This window comes from Oncorhynchus gorbuscha, linkage group LG12 (assembly GCF_021184085.1).
Source record: "Oncorhynchus gorbuscha isolate QuinsamMale2020 ecotype Even-year linkage group LG12, OgorEven_v1.0, whole genome shotgun sequence".
NCBI classification, from domain to species: Eukaryota; Metazoa; Chordata; class Actinopteri; order Salmoniformes; family Salmonidae; genus Oncorhynchus; species Oncorhynchus gorbuscha.
The window spans coordinates 51,434,483-51,451,906 of NC_060184.1; the positions used below are offsets into that span (position 1 = coordinate 51,434,483).

The 17,424-nt window shown below is 40.9% G+C and overlaps 1 protein-coding gene across 1 annotated transcript in view; it reads right to left on the reverse strand.

Annotated features, from left to right (window-relative positions):
* The window catches only part of LOC123991120 (cadherin-20-like), a 186,886-nt gene extending 169,905 nt beyond the window's left edge, over positions 1 to 16,981 (reverse strand). Inside the window, exon 1 of the mRNA XM_046292345.1 lies at positions 16,665 to 16,981. The gene's annotated coding sequence lies outside the window, so the exon portion shown is untranslated. The remainder of the gene's footprint in view (positions 1 to 16,664) is intronic.
* Between the last annotated feature and the right edge of the window lie 443 nt (positions 16,982 to 17,424).

The window sequence follows — 17,424 nt, forward strand, 5'->3', positions numbered from 1 at the left end:
CATATTTATTAAATATCGGGGATTAAATTACGGATTCCTTACACTGTGAAATGTATGACATTTGCGGCAGAGAGAAAAAGTAATGCATTGGATAATAATGTTATTGGGTTAATTGTATCTAAAGATAGCATGGTCATTTAAGTAAACATATCCATGTTTAAGTATTTAAGTAAACATATCCAGTAAACATAAAAGTAAACACATTTTAGTAAACAGATGTTTAAAACTTATGATTAATGATTTGAGTCAAAGGGGAATTATCATTAGGTTTAGTTATAGTTCACTTATTGAGTTTCTGATTCGAAATAGCATTAGGGAATGATAGTCAGGGGTGTGGTGGCTCACTTTAGATTATAACTTTGAATTATACAGGTGACTATTTCTATTCAAAAGATAAAGGGTTCTTTATGCCTAGTATGGTATGACCTTTTGACCTTATCATGACTGGCTCCCAAGGTCTGATCAGCCTCGGGGGAGAGTCATTTGTATGATGGATGGGGTCATATTGAGTTACTAGTTTTAAGGTAAATTCATTAGAAATAAAGCAGTTTTGGTTGAGGGTTAGAATTACTGTTTGAACCGCAAATGAGAAAGTGGTTCAGGATTCTGTCTTATAACATTAGCTGTGAAGTTTTTTGAATGGGCTATTAGGGATTTGGTATTGTAACAGAGAGAAAGTCATATTTATCATTGAGAATAAATAGGGGAAGATAACATATTTTGAGCCAACAGGGCAGGGAAGAAATTGAGATATTTTTGTTTGGTTTTAACACTCGGTTACAGGAGTGTCAAAAGACGGAAGACATTACCTGTGTAATGGGGGAGGGTGTCCGTATGATAACCAACTTGGGACAGTTTTGGGACTGGAGAAGAGGATATCTTTGTTCTCCCTGTCGTGAAGGGTGGCATGGTGTCCACCTGGTGCTGGATAAGAATAGCTGAGAGGACCAGATGGGTTATAAGAATGCTTTGTTCTGCATTACTCTGTTATCCATGACCAAAGTTTTATTCCACACTTTGCAACACATTAAATCCATGTTATTGTCAGATAGAGGACTGAGGGTCCCCAAGGAGGGGGCTTGTTAGTATAGGAAGGATTTTTAATATGGTTGGCATTTATTAGACCTTGATTGATTATTATGAGTTTTTGAATGGTGTTGCATTTAGCAGGAATGTAGGACATCTGTGATGATTTAGGATTATTGTTAGGATTAATATAGATTGATTGAGGGAATTTGTGGGGAATTTGGAGAAAAGCCTCTCATAGACATGAGAAAGATAACAGTACAGACAGATAGGGGAAAAGACAGGACGAGCCCTCACTGCAGAGACCTTGAAGGTTGGAGAGCAGAGAAGTTTCGGGAGGGGAGACAGGACAAGCAAAGATAAGATAGTGAGTAGATAAACAGTTACTGAAGGATGATGTCAGACATAAGGATGGTATACTAAATCTTACCTAAGTCATTGTTTAAAACAAGGCAAGGTTGTTACCTGGGCAGAGCCAGGTAACAAAAGGGGGGAGGTAAATTGTGTTCTAGAATAGGATAAAAAAAATAAAAAAAATAAAAATGTTTAGCTAATAAACAGAACGAATAAGAAACTGTTTTATTAACCAAATCTGTATGTCCAAGATTTTACAGATAGGGGAGAAGGCAGACGGAGGGGCCCTCCCCCGCACTGCAAAGACCTTGAAAGTTGGAGAGAAGTGAGGAGAGTTTTGGAAAGGGGGGGGCCAGGATAGGCAAAGATAGCAATTGCTGAGTGGAGACAGGGGAGAGAGTTGGACATGTGGAAAATGATGGGGGCGCTCCTACAGGATAATGTCAGAACAGAAGGATAATATACTAATCTTACCTAAGTCATTATTTAGAGTAGGTGAGGTTGATACCTGGGCAGAGCCAGATATCAAAAGGGGGATGGGTAAATTGTGGTCTAGGATAGGATGGGGACTATTGGATAAGAAACTAATAATTTAAAAATGTAGCTAACAAATGGACATAGAAGTTAAAGATATAATCAGATAAAACATATGAGAAATTGTTTGTTAACCAAGCCTGTATGTCCAGGATTTTATGCATTACAGGTGATCTACAGGTGAAGTCACTCAATCCAGTCCCAGAGGCTTGGGGACCATAGAAGACCCCTGGTGACAGCTAGCTGAAAGAGCTACCCAGATTCATATCGCACGGCGGAAGGGTAAGACACTTTTTCACTGTCGGACAATAAACAGAGTTCGGGAGAAGAACTGGAATTAACAGAATTCCTGGGGCCAACTCTCGAATGAAGTATGAAATCCTCCCTGTCCTGTCACCCCTGTTTTTGTTCATAGGAGTGAAGATGTGTCTGGCTCTGGCTGTTGATATGTTCTCGGGGAGAGGGTGGGGCTTCACGTGTGCACTGACCGTCCTGAGCTGTTTTATTGTGGGGGCCATATTCCTGATTCACCATGATCCCCCGGAGAGTGCCAAAGAGGATAATTTGACTCATGTGCTAGATGAGGGAAATGGGATGTTACCAAAGATTCTCAAAAGGTCACTGAAACAAAACAGTAAGGAAGTGAGGGTGGAATTGGGCAAGGATCTCTCAGTAGAATTTTGTGTAGACCAATTGGGGTCATTCACTCCTTGGCAGTCTAGAACCATGGGACATGGGACATGAGCCAGGTCATAGCTCACACTGAAAGAGATGGCTACGTAAACCCATACACTCAATTTGGGACCAGGTGGAGTATAGTAACGGTTGTCGTTTTGGACTGTGTTCCCGAACAGAGGAGGTATTGTATAAAGGTGCGAATTAACATTAAGGCGGTCAATACTCAGGATCTCGGGTTATGGTATGTGGGCTTCGACCAGTTTTCAACTGACACTATGGTACCGTTCCAGGTGGCAGAAGTTAGAGTTGATAAGGAGAATATGATTGGCCGAAGTTCAACCAATCCCTCTAACACAACGGCTATTCCTAGTGTAATCATCCAGGGTAAAGGAGCAGTACGAATAGTTCAGACCAAAGACCTTAAAGAAGTTATAGAGGTAGAGACTGGATTTGGGGAGTCCAACTTATGGTTGGAATGGATTCAATATACGGCCAGATTAGTGGCTAAAGATAAATGTTATGCCTGTGCAAACGGTCGAAGTTAACAACCATCCCTTTTCCACTGAACGGAATTAATTCCCCTAAGGGAATGGCATGTATGGTAAAGCTATTCATGAAAGCAGGAATGCCAAATAAAATAAAATGGGCCAGTGTCGACATCTGGTGGTTGTGTGGGGGAATGAGTTTGTGCGGTATTGCCGACTGATTGGAATGGACTATGTGCTTTAGTACATTTAGGAAGGCCTTTTACACTCATACAACACCAAGACATGAAGTTAGCAAAACGAGAGAGAAGAGATGCTCCATCTGGGTCTTTTGACGACAGAGTATATATTGATAACATTGGGGTGCCACGAGGTGTGCCGGATGAGTTCAAGGCAAGAAATCAGATACTAGCAGGATTAGAGTCAAGCATTTTTTAGAGTCAAGCAATGTAGACTGGATTAATTATATTTATTATAATCAACAGTGCTTTATCAATTATTCCAGAGATGCGATTAAAGGTTTGGCAGAACAGACTGAAGCAACCAGCCTGATGGCTTGGCAGAATAGAATTGCATTGGATATGTTATTGGCTGAAAAGGGAGGGGTATGTGTGACCTTCGGGAACATGTGTTGTACTTTCATCCCGAATGGCACAGCTCCGGACGAATCAGTGCCCGAAGCCTCAGCTGTTTTGACTAAACTGGCTCACGGGTTGGCAGAAACTCTGGGGTGGATATTTCTCTGAATTATATTGGGTTGACAGTATTTATGGAAAAATGTGGTGTTATGGGCCACTTTAACCTGTGTGACTGTGTTAGTCTTGTACGTACGTGGTTGATTGCGTGTATGTATGAAAGTTATTGTTTCCAGGACTATAGAGAGATCAATGACACTACAGATGGGGCCGTTATGGGCCAATTCCAGGTTCCGACCCATGGAGGACTGAAGGCATATCTACAGAGGAAGTGGACGAATCTGGATCTGTCATTTGTGGGGAATTTATGTTTGATGAGGCTAGTGTTGAGATGAAGGGGAATTAGATTGTAATTTGTTTCCATGATTAAACTGTTTTTTAATGAAGGTCGTGACGAAAATCCGGAAGGAAGAGTTATGATTCTGATGTAGGTTTAAAAACAGTTGGAGTTAAGGTTAGATTTGATTAATGATATTTGGAGAGTTGGATAGCGTCTGCTAAATGACTTAAACGTAAATGTAAAATAATAATGTTAATTTGTTGATTACGTGTGTGTCTATTCATATGATAATCTGATAAACCTCTATAAAAAGCTTAGTTAAGTTCGTTTATACTTATATTTTTTATGATTAAATAAAACTAGATGTAGAATTGAATGTATAATATTTGATCAAAGGGAGGATTGATAGAGGAAAATATAGTTTAGATGATCAATTATGTATTCGTTAATGATTAGAAACCATTTATTCTAATACTATTATGTTATGATATGAAAAGTAAAGGTTATTGGTTAAGCTGTTACTGAAAATGTAAGCAGAACTAATTTGATTGTCTGTGCCTCTTGGGAAGGTCAAGGGGGAGAAAAAGCTTTTCAGACAAGATAAGAATGTTTGGGTTTTGTTCCATTATTGAGAGAAATCTGTATCCTTTAGACAGGTTGTAATGTCTGGTTTATGAGGGAAGTAAGAAAGCATCTCCGGACCTAAACAAAAAACAACGGGGCTATCGTGGGAAACTGATGATGTCATTTTGAGTTTATAACCTGTGGAAATCTGTGTATGTGGTTAGTACTCTCTGGAATTAAAACGCTCTTTAACCTGGCTTTTTAGACTGGTCTCAATCTACTTCATGCATAATTAATGAATTTACAACTCATTAAATGAATTAGAAATGAGTGCTAATTGGTATTGGCAATTAAAACATTAAAGGAATTTAGAATTCCTCTATCATCCAGCCAACGTGGGGATATTCAATATTTAGATTTTTATGCACGAGTAAACTGCCCAATTTGGCAGATTAATCAGGAGACTACCTAAAGCATCTAAACTGGAACAACTATTTCCATAATGGGTACAATAAATCCAAAAACCAGATTGGATTAGTTTATTAAAATGCATGTTATTTTTATTTGAGTAGCATAAGATGAATTAATAAAACAATGTACATATAACAAGTATGATGTTGAAATAACCAATTCAAAAAATATGCTGCATGCTGGGAAACATAATGATGTGTGTGGTTTTCCATGTCATTATGTAATTTGTCCCTATAGGGAACACTTTCTGGTGCCACGGAGAACCCTTTCACAAGGAACCCTGTATTTCTTTTTGTCCAAGTAGCGGAACCCAATTCCAAGTAGCGGAACCCAACCCTCTCATGAAGACCCCTCTGGTTGCAGGTTTCTATAATCTGTCCCATTTTCTATAATTGGTCCCTTCCCTTTGATGTGTCCTTAGGCGAACACTTTTGAGTTTCATTCAGAACCATCTCATGAAGAACCCTCTGGATCCAGGTAGAACAAATGAAAGGTTCTACAGGTATACTTATAGGATACTTCAGATGCGCTTATGGCCCACATTGTTCGTTACTCACATGGTATTGGTCGGTACCTTTAAGGGTAGATGTGTGCAAAATCTATCCAATATATTTAATATAACAGCTCCAATCGGTCTTATGTAGCACAATTTGAAATTGTGTTGTTTACATTGTATAAAAATAGAGACTCAGAGCTACAAAATGGTATATCATATTCTACAGTTGAGGAACAATGAGAATGTAATTCTGCTTTGAAAGTTGATAAACTTGTAAAATCACGTTTGAGAAACTGGCCTTTGAATATTTTGGTACAGCTACTGGAGAGCCCTTTCTTGTCTGTACCCATTCAGCATCATTCCCACACTCATAAGCTTTAGCCTCAAGGGTTGATCCGATGAGCAGTGTTGATCAAAATGTTCTGCCCTCACAACAGCAGTCAAGCACCCAAGCTAACTGGCTAACATTGGCTAGCTTGCTTGCTACTTCCAGATATATAATGAGAGAACACCCTAATCTGACCATTTTACTTGCCCTAGCAGAGATGGTTATGCTGTTTTCATGTTATTCAGACATTGGTGACTGTAACTGTGTTACAATAAATAAATAAAGATTGCCGGCATTTACTGACACCGGTCAGGTGTTGAGCGTCCGTAAATGCATCAGTTATTCTGCGCTGTGGCACACTCAGATGAGAGTGCTCTGAAATTGGATGGCCATACTGAATTTACGAACGCAGCAAAAATTGTCACTTCCATAGTGGAGTCTTTTGCTTGCGAGCTAGCTAGGTAAAAAAATAACCATAATCCCAACTCCTGACTTTACTACCCTGCATGAATCTGCAGGCAGCTAAACAACCAGGTTCAATGTTAGCTAGCTAACATTAGTCTACAACTAGCCAAGCAAATGGCTCTAGCCAAGTCGCAGGGCCAAACGAATTAGCAGGACGTGTACTCGGAGCATGTGCTGTCCAACTGGCAATGTCTTCACTGACATTTTCAACCTCTCCCTGTCTGATTCTGTAAAACCAACATGTTAGTCCCGATGCCCAAGAAAACTAAGGTAACCTGCCAATATGACTACCGACCCGTAGCATTCATGTCTGTAGCCATGAAATGCTTTGCAAGGCTGGTCATGGATCACAACAACACCATTTCCCCAAAAGCCCTAGACCCACTCCAATTTGCATATCCCACCAACTAATCAACAGATGATGCAATCTCTACTGCACTCCACACTGCCCTTTCATACCTGGACAAAAGGAACACATAAGTGAGAATGGTATTCATTGACTACAGCTCAGCGTTCAACACCGTAGTGCCCTCAACTCATCACTAAACTAAAGACCCTGGGACTAAACACCTCCCTCTACAACTGGATCCTGGACTTCCTGACAGGCCGCTTCCAGCTGATCCTCAACACAGGGGCCCCTGAAGGGTGCATGCTCAGTCCCCTCCTGTATTCCCTGTTCACTCATGACTGCACGGCCAGGCACGACTCCAACAAACTTCATTACGTTTGCTGATGACACAACAGTGGCAGGCCTGATCACCGACAATGATGAGACAGCTTATAGAGAGGAGGCCAGAGACCTGACCATGTGGTGCAAGGACAACAACTTCTCCCTCAACGTGATCAAGACAAAGGAGATAATTGTGGACTACAGGAAAAGGAGGATCGAGCACGCACACATTCATCGACTGGGCTGTTTGTGGAGCAGGTTGAGAGCCAAGTTCCTTAGTGTCCAGATCACCAACAAACTATCATGGTCCAAGCACACCAAGACAGCCGTGAAGAGGGCATGACAAAACCTATTGTCCCTCAAGAGACTGAAAAGATTTTGCATGGGTCCTCAGATCCTCAAAAGGTCACGACAACGTCAAGAATTTTTAAAAATTATATCCATAATATCGACAGAATCATGGCAAACGTTTTTTCTAATCAATTCTCAAGGTGTTTTTCAAATATCTATTCGATAATATATCAACCGGGACAATTGGCTTTTCAGGAGGAGGAAGAGGAAAAATGACTACCTCTGTCTTTTACGCAAGAATCACTCTGAGAACCCTCAGCTGGCCACTTACGCAATGTAGTCTTTTACGCTCATTCTTCAACATAAAGGGGTGAAACTACGTCTAAAGGCTCTAGACACCTTAGGGAATACGTAGAAAAGGGAATCTGGTTGATATCCCTTTCAATGGCCAATAGGGATGCATAGGAACACAACGGTTTCAAAATAAGAGGCACTTCCTGATTGGATTTTCCTCAGGGTTTCGCCTGCAATATCAGTTCTGTCATACTCACAGACAATATTTTGACAGTTTTGGAAACTTTAGATTGTTTTCTATCATAAGCTGTCAATTATATGCATATTCTAGCATCTAGTTCTGAGAAATAGGCCGTTTACTTTGGAAACGTTATTTTTCCAAAAGTAAAAATAGTGCCCCCTAGTTTCAAGAGGTTATTAACAGTACATTACTGTAAAGTATAACTTTTTTATTGTATACTGTACTATGTTACGCTATGTATCAAAAAAACTAATTGGTATGGGGGGCCCCTTAGTGGCCGCAGGACCCTAAGCTTAGCGCATAGTCGGTATATAGGCAGAGAAGGCACACACGTAGCTAATGAACTGTAGAATGAGCCATGCAACTAAGATGAACTTTGGTATGCCACTCAGCACCATTTCCCCTTTCGCCCCACACACACACACACACACACACACACACACACACACACACACACACACACACACACACACACACACACACACACACACACACACACACACACACACACACACACACACACACACACACACACACACACACACACACACACACACACACCATCCCTGTAACACCCTCACGCTGCAGCCCTGTGCCGTCTGATCTGAATGCTCTACACAGAGAGACAGCCCACAGCTCCAGTACATTGCTCTAATCAACTTCATTTGGAAATTGATTTCAGCATGTGGCCTTGCATGTTTGAAATGTCCTCCTCGAGAACCTTCTATCAGTGAGAGTCAGAGTAAGAAAAAAGCTTGGGTGAATCAATTTAAATTAATTTCAGTCTTTGCCAAGGTGTTTCTGTCAATTACCCTAAGCAACTGTCTTTTTCAATAGATTCATTGCCTTTGAGCTAGACAGGAAAGAAAATGAAAATAAAACATGATTGCTTTCATAATCCCAAGAGGGGATGAAATAATACACTGTCACAAGTTAGAAAGAGTTGCAGAAAGAAGTGGAGTAATGAAATAGCAAGCTAGATCTGCTGGTGCGTGATTGAGGTGGGCCCTTTCAACATGTGTGGGAGGTTGTGGATTACGTTTGACAAACGCATGCACGCGATTGCACGCACACACACACGCCCTATGTACAGTGATCAATACATGTAGTGATTATGATGTGCTCCTCTTGCATTGCAATAGAAGGCCAAGGAGTAAAATTAAGATGGAGCAGATTCAGCATCCTAGAAATCCAAAGAGGTTGAGTTATGTCAATGTTGTGTTGCTTGCATGAATGTAATTACAATCATCTACCTTGAAAAAACATATTCTCACATGAAGAGACTGCTCTAGCCTTTTGGGAGCCTTAATAAGAGGGATTCGGTTGTGGGGCCCCAACCTTACGCCAAAACATTTTAGTGGACTCCATCTTGACAGGGGAGAGAAAATTTATGTTTTTATTTCTTGCAATTCTATACATTTTTTCCATGATGCGGAGTGAAAATATTGCATAAAACTGCAAAGTGTAGGGATTTTTTACCACCTTTACCATATCATGATCAACTTTCACCAGTTGAATATAGCCACAAATATAACACTTTTTTGGAATGGCAGCCCACTGCTGCCATTCTCCTTAATAACTTCTCTTGGATAGTGGGATGGTAGCGTCCCACCTGGCTAACATCCGGTGAAATTGCAGAGCGCTAAAATTCTAAATACACCATTCGTAAAATTAAACGTTCTTGTAAATACATGTATTTTACATCATTTAACCTCCTACTCCTACCCGACACGCAGGCGTCCCATCTAGACATCTGGAAATGCAAATACGCTACGCTAAATGCTAATAGCACTCGTTAAAACTCAAACGTTCATTAAAATACACATGCAGGGTACTGAATTAAAGCTACACTCGTTGTGAATCCAGCCAACAAGTCAGATTTTTAAAATGCTTTTCGGCGAAAGCATGAGAAGCTATTATCTGATAGCATGTAACACCCCAAAAGACCCGCAGGGGACGTAAACAAAATAATTAGCATAGTCGGCGCTATACAAAATGCACAAATAAAATATAAAACATTCATTACCTTTGACAATCTTCTTAGTTGGCACTCCTAGATGTCCCATAAACATCACTATTGGGTCTTTTTTCGTTTAAATCGGTCCATATATAGCCTAGATATCGATCTATGAAGACTGTGTGATCAAGGAAAGAAACATCGTTTTTTAACGCAATGTCATTTTTATAGTCAGACACTAAACATTTTGTAAACGGCTTGTGTCATGAATTCCATCTCCTTCAACTTTCGACGAAACATTCGATGTAATTACTCACATTAATAACCTCTTGGGGATAGGGCTGTTTACTGCCCCCGGTGGAGTAATTGCGTGCCAATAGTAAACATCATTTTTTTGTTGTCAAAAGTTGCTAATATATGCAAATAAAATATATTATTGAATAGAAAACACTTTAAAGCTTCTAAACCCATTTAAATTATGTCTGTATGTAAAGCAGAACTCTCAGGGCAGTTATTCTCCCACTCTCATGCGCGCTCTGCTCCGGTCCTGTCTTTTTTCCAAGATCGATTATACAATGCATGCGTTTCTGTTCGTCCTCACGATTGCTGTACACCTTTATAACATGTTAAAGCTTGATTATGAACTTAGTTTGACAAGTTTAGTCGACATATAATATGTAAGTTCGACGTTTTGGTGCGCATCCACTAGACTTTTGGCTACATTTCAACCGAAATGTGTCGTGTTTGAGAACCGAAAGACACAGACTGCAAAACTAAACGCTGTTTTTGGTAAGTATAATTCCTTCCAGGTCTTCTGATGGAAGAACAGCAAAGGTAAGGGAATATTTACGTGGTAAATTTGGGTTTCTGTGGACTCCAAGATAGAGGAGCCATAATGCTACTTTTTGAGCACCGACTCATAGTATAGCCTAGTGAATGAAACCTGTAACGTTAAAAATAAATGTAACACAGCGATTGCATTCAGAAGAAGTGTATCTAACTATATATATGTAGAACATGCATATTTAGTCAAAGTTTATGATGTGTATTCCTTGTTAGCTGACGTTATCTGCCGGAGCTATCGTCATTTCTCAGGACATTTGAGTAGCATTTTTTGAACGATGCATCATTGTAAACAGAGATTTATGGATATATATAGCATATTATTGAAAAACACATAAATGTACTGTGTAACATCTTATATTACTGTCATCTGATGAAGATTTCAAAAGGTTAGTGCATTATTTTTCTTTTAATCCTGTGTTTGTTGATTGCATATTTTTTTCAACTTGGCTATGCAAATTAGCTGTGTCTTCGGTGGTGGTTTGACATAAATATGTGCTATGTTTTCGCCGTAAAACATTTTAGAAATCTGACTTTCTGGGTAGATAAACAAGGTGTTTATCTTTCATTTGAGCCATTGGACTTGTTAATGTGTGGAGGTTAAATATTTTTAGGAATATTTTTGCGTTCCATGCGCCACCTCCCAGCTGAACGTGGGGGGGGATGTTCCAAAATTGGAACCCTAGTCCCCTTCTGGTTAAACGTACGTTTATCTAGCCATGGTTTGTTTCATTTCACTCCTCTGTTTGTTAGTAACACAACCAGATGTCATGGTTATTTTCGCAGTTCCTTTCGTGTTGACCGAAAGGAACTGATTTGAACACACCAAATAATGAGATCATTGCGCACCAATGAGGCGGCAGGGTAGCCTAGTGGTTAGAGCGTTGGACTAGTAACTGGAAGATTACAAGTTCAAACCCCCAAGCTGACAAGGTACAAACAAATCTGTTGTTCTGCCCCTGAACAGGCAGTCATAGGCCATCTTTGAAAATAAGAGTTTGTTCTTAACTGACTTGGCTAGTTAAATAAAGGTAAAATAAATAAAAAATTACATACCAGTGCTTTGTTGTTTGACTGTATTTTGGCCCAATGACCAGTGATCGTCTTGAAATCTAGCTTGGTAAGATAGCCAATGAGCTGAGGTAAACGGCAATGTATAATTATATCTGGGAAGACGAGCCCTCGCTTGAAACTCGAGGGTGAAGACACTCATTCGCCATTGATAATTTTACCTGAAGCAGCCACGCTGGTTACGCATAGCAGTATTGTTTCAAGAGCATTTTCCACAGTGTTATCTGAAGAATTATTGCGACTAAATCTGGGAAATAAAAGGCAAAGTCTAGGTATACAGATCTACACGATATTATCGATGAAATTGATAGAAAACGTGAGACATAATTACTACAAGATGAGTCAGATAGTGACAATAGTTTTGACTCGCAAACCGAGGAAATGTTCTTGTATGGAGAAGATGCAGTGTTGGAATGGTTAGTACTTCTCATGCCGTTGTTTGAAATTAATAATATAAACAATTATTCATTTGAGTTGTTCGGAGATATATATATATATATATATATTTTTAAATATATAAAAATATAATCAGCAATGAAATGTGTAATGAAATGTGTAAAGTACACATGGCTCTACATTGTGGGTGTATTGTGTATGTCTGTGTCTGTATATATTAGATATTTTTAACATTTATTTTATCTAAACATGGAATGGTGTAGAATGGAACAACACCTCACCATAGTGATTTGGTTCCCTCTATATATAATCTGTGTCTATCGTTATTTCACAGTCCCAGCGACTCTGACTGGGAGCCCCCACTGCCAAGGTGCCCATCCCCCACAGAAGCTGGTTCATCCAACCAGACCCCTGCTGTCTCCGGCTCCACACCTACCCCCGCCCGGCCAGGTGTGAAGTCAATGAAGTCAGTGACAAAGAAGCGGAGGTGAGGAAGAGATAAACCTGCAAACAGAGATGAAGAGGGTCGTTGGCACTCTGTGCTGGAGGAGGATGTCGAGCCACCTCCTCCAACATTCAGACCGAAAAGGCCACCAGGACCTCAGCTGGACATGACCTCAAAGTACAGCCCCATTCAACTTTTTCAGCTGTTTTTCACCTGGTCAGTTGTTGATTCCCTGATGTTGAACACTAATAAGTATGGTGCTAAGAAGCAGGCAGGCACGAAAGAGGGATGTAAAGCTCATTTCCATGTCAGATCTTTTTTGTTGCCTGTCAATGGTCATTTACATGGGTATTGTGAAGCTGAAAACCCTGAAAGACTACTGGAAAACTGCTCCCCTCTAATAACTGCCTTTCCCCTCCACTGTCATGTCATGCAAAAGGTTTCTGACAATATCACGGGCGCTTCATATCAGTGACCCAGAAGTTGATGAGGCCAACGAGAAGAAGCGAGGCACAGCAAGGTTTGATAAGCTCTGCAAAATAAAACCTCTCTACCACAGTGTGGTTGAGGCCTGCAAGACCTATTGTCAGCCTGCCCACAACCTTTCCATCGATGAGAGGATGGTAGCCCCAAGGGCCAGAATTAGCCTAAAATGATACATGCGTAACAAAACAACTAAATGGGGTTATAAAAACGGTTTGTTTTGGCTGATTCTGCGCGTGCATACACGTACAATTTTTTGTTTATGAGGGGAATAACAGTTTTGCGACCAGTAAGGGACTAAGTTATGATTCCGTTATGGAGTCATTAGATTAACTGCCGGGGAAGGGCTACAAACTTTTTGTGGACAACTTCTACACAAGCCCTACCCTGTTCGCAGACCTGAGGAAGCTGGATGTGTGGGTTTGTGGCAGCATTCGTACCAACAGAGTTTGGCGTTCCGAAAACCTGGGTAAATGACATTCCGAAGCGGGCTGAGCGGGGTACCATGCGATGGATTCGACAAGATGGCCTGCTCTTTGTGAAGTGGATGAATACCAGAGAGGTGGTATTGTGCTCCAGTGTCCACAATTCCTTCAGTGGAGATCACGTCGTCGGGCGTGTGAAGGGCCCTACTGGGGCATGGACCACCAAAAATGTCCCCCTACAATGTTCTCCACAAGACAATGAAATGGTACAAGACATTTTTCTATAATTTCATCGACATTGCTGTGGTGAATTCCTTCATCCTCCAGAAGGAAATGGCTAAGAGCTGTGGACAGCCCCCCATCTCACAGCTACCCTTCAGAGAGCTGTTCATCCAGGAGCTTGCTTGCTACAGAGAGTCCACTGCACCACCTTCTGTCCCCACTACCTCTCTGCCTTCTGCTCCTTCAACCAGTGGTGTTCACCTGCCCAAATTCATCTCTGCAGGCATGAATGAACAACCATTTCAGTAACTGGCGCAAAAACTGCAATTGGATGATTGGATTTGTTTAGAAAAAGGGAAGTTATTTATCTTTGTGTAACATAAGACTAATCAATCACTCAATGACTTTTCATTGACTTTGAGTTCAACCTACTAGAGGTATTTGAGTTAGAAATGCCTTGGGGTTTACATTCAGAACATTTCATGATCAGGAAGTAAAAATATATGTCAATAGAGATTATAACACACTGTAAATGCAAATTATGAATTATGCATTCAGTGTTCTATAAGCCCATGTTGGCTGGGCATCCTGAAAATACAAGACACTTATAATAAAATAAATTAAATCAATATGTAAAATAACATGGTAAAGTTACTGTTCACTGTGGTATTGCATTGTATTTTACCAAAAACACCATCTGTGGATAATGTAAAATGCGGCATGTGTACACTACCACCCTGTGAGTGATTGACAGAGAGCTTTTCTCCCAGACCAAAACAATGCCAACAGAGATCTTATTGCATGCCACAATTTCATAGGTGCTGTCTGTTTGGTGCCCGATAAAATACTAGGTGCATGACTCCTACAGTCATTCAATTATTAAGAATTCACAACACTATTGATTTCCACACAATCAGAACACATCCGATCTCTGCAGACACAATGCAGATCGGTTTGTATTAGCTGACTAGCTCGACCAGCAACATGGAGAGATGATGGAGAGATGATGATGGACAACATGCAGAGAAACCATTTTTCTCAGTGCTCCTCTGCCCATACCACCTTTCCCCTGCTCCCTCCTCTCCTCCACTGCCTCCTATTCTCCTCCACTGCCCACCCCTTCCTCCAACTCCCGCCGCGTCCCTCTTCCTCCCACTGCACTGTGGTCGTCAAATATTCAATGATCCTACTTTTTCCTTCCTATTTTTTTTATGTTATTGCATCTTTCTATTCTCTTTGATTTTTGCCTTATAAATTAACCATAGTTGGATTTTAAGTCCACATCTGATTTACCTAAGTGCAGCGATTACAATTCAATTTGCGAAGCATTCTAAGGAGAAACTGTCTTCAGCAGTTCAGAGTTTGTCTGCATTTAGCCTTAGGTAACCTAACTTTGATTTGCTGTTTTTGTACCCTGCTGGCAAAAACTGAATCATTAATTAATTACAGCTTTCATGTTAAAACTCTCTCCATATCAGTGGTCTTAATTGATTGTTGTAAACTCTTTTCTGAAATAGACTGATAGGAGTGTCCTTTGACGATGAGTCAATAGTAAGAGAGGGGTGAAGGGGAGTGGGGGGGGGGGTCATCCAGAAAGAGAAAGAGAGAGAGAAAGCGAGAGAAACAAATGGAGAGCAAGAGAGAAAGAAAAACGAGAGAAACAGAGAGATGGAGAAAAAGCGGAGATAAAGAAAGAGAAAGAGAGAGAAGGATGGTGGTGGTATGACCAGAAGAGCGTATACATGTAGCTGCTTAATGAATTCACTGCGCCCTACAATAAAATCTTTATCCAGGGTGGATGAGGGGGAGGCAGGGGGTTTGGTAGAGCAGAATAGTCTTGTTTCAGATAGGGTGAAAAGTAGAATTCCTAGTATCGTCTGTTGGCTTTCCCTCATGTCAGCTGCCTTGGTTACAGAGTTGGCTGACAGCTCTCAACCCGTCTCCCTCTCTTCATCTGGCTCCCTGTCTCCTCTTTCCCCCTGTCCCCTACACCTTTCTTGCTCTCTCTTTCTACTCTCTGCTCTGTCTCTGTCTCTCGCTCTCGCTCTCTACTCTCTTTCTTTGTCTCTTTGGCTTACAACAAGGAACAAGGTCAAGGTTTATTTAAAGGGATGGTCTCAGCGTGCCTTAGCGTATCATTTTAGTTTTAATAGTGTGGAGATGCTTAAGGAGGTATGGGGGCTCAGGGGGGCTGTCTGTACGTTGGGAAAGGACTGGTTGAATGTTTGTGATGTGTTGCTGGATTGTGTATTGTACTGTGTTGTTGTGTAAAGTGTGTGTGTAGGGGGGGGGGGTGTAATGAGGATGTCAGTCAGTCAGTCAGTCAGTCAGTCAGTCAGTCAGTCAGTCAGTCAGTCAGTCAGTCAGTCAGTCTCTCTCTCTCTCTCTCTCTCTCTCTCTCTCTCTCTCTCTCTCTCTCTCTCTCTCTCTCTCTCTCTCTCTCTCCCCAAGTAGACAGGATCTCATTAAACACAGTATTCTATCTCTGTCTCTGTCCCTCCATCTCTCCAAACTCTCTCTTTTCTCTTCCTCCCTCATGATGTGTGACACAATCAGCCACATTGACAACAACACCACCGTCAACATCACTCCACAGAAATTGAAAATAAAGAATTTTAACAAATACAGTATACAGATGATATTCTATGTCGATACTATTGTGTATCTGATAGAGCTTTCCACCTCAATTATGCTTGTAATTGGTGATACACAGCAAATGTACAACATTTTCACAATTGTATACAGTATATTTTTTGTTACCTATAGTTTGAAACATGCTATTATTGCATTTAATGTCTGCCAGTGTTAGTATACAATTATAAAATAGTTTAGTTCAAGGAAACAATATTGTTATTTTCACTTGTCAAGCATTCTGAGCATAAATGGAAATAGCTTTTTTGCTGCTTGTTTACATTTCACCACAACTATAACAAATAAAGAAAAATCCTACCTGATGACGCACACCGCAGCCCGAAGTACTGGATGACTCTTCAGAAGTTAACTTCTTTCCTCAATCTCTGTCATTCCATTCATTTACATTCTTATTTTTTCTCTCGTTTTCCTTTAGTCTCTATGTCTGTCTGTCTCTCTGTCTGTCTGTCTGTGGAACTGTGGAGTTCTTATTTCAAAATGTGGACCTCCTACTGATCGCACAGCTCTGGTGAAAAGTCTGGTGCAATCAGAAGAAGAATAAATGAGGGAAAGAAAAGAGGTCGAGGACTTGGAGGGAAAGAATAGGACTGACACCTCCTGAAAAGCTCAGCTGCCTTCGCTCCTGCCTGCGCTCAGGGTGAGTGTGTGTGAAACAAAGTAATCTTCAGGTGAAAAGAGTATCTCTCTCTCGCTCTCTCTCCTTAGCACTGCACTGCACAAAAGAGTCCATAGTGTCTCTCTCCCAGGGCCGGCTCCGGTCGCTTAGGCCCCCAGGCTGCTAGGAGGCCCCCAACCCCCTCTTAGGAACTCAGTTGGGGTCATAATTAACAGAATAGCAGAATACAGGTGCATGTTCGAAATTTGGTTGTGCATCAGCAGTATTTCTCCTGTTATGTCAGTGACTGACAGTGACTCAATAAGCAATATCACCTTACAATTTTTAGATTGGTAAATTAGTCTAGCCAGCTATCTAAACTTGTAGTAATCATGGCCGACCAAATCTCGCTTAGGGCCCCCAACAGGCTAGAGCCTGCCCTGCTCTTTCCCTCACTTTACCT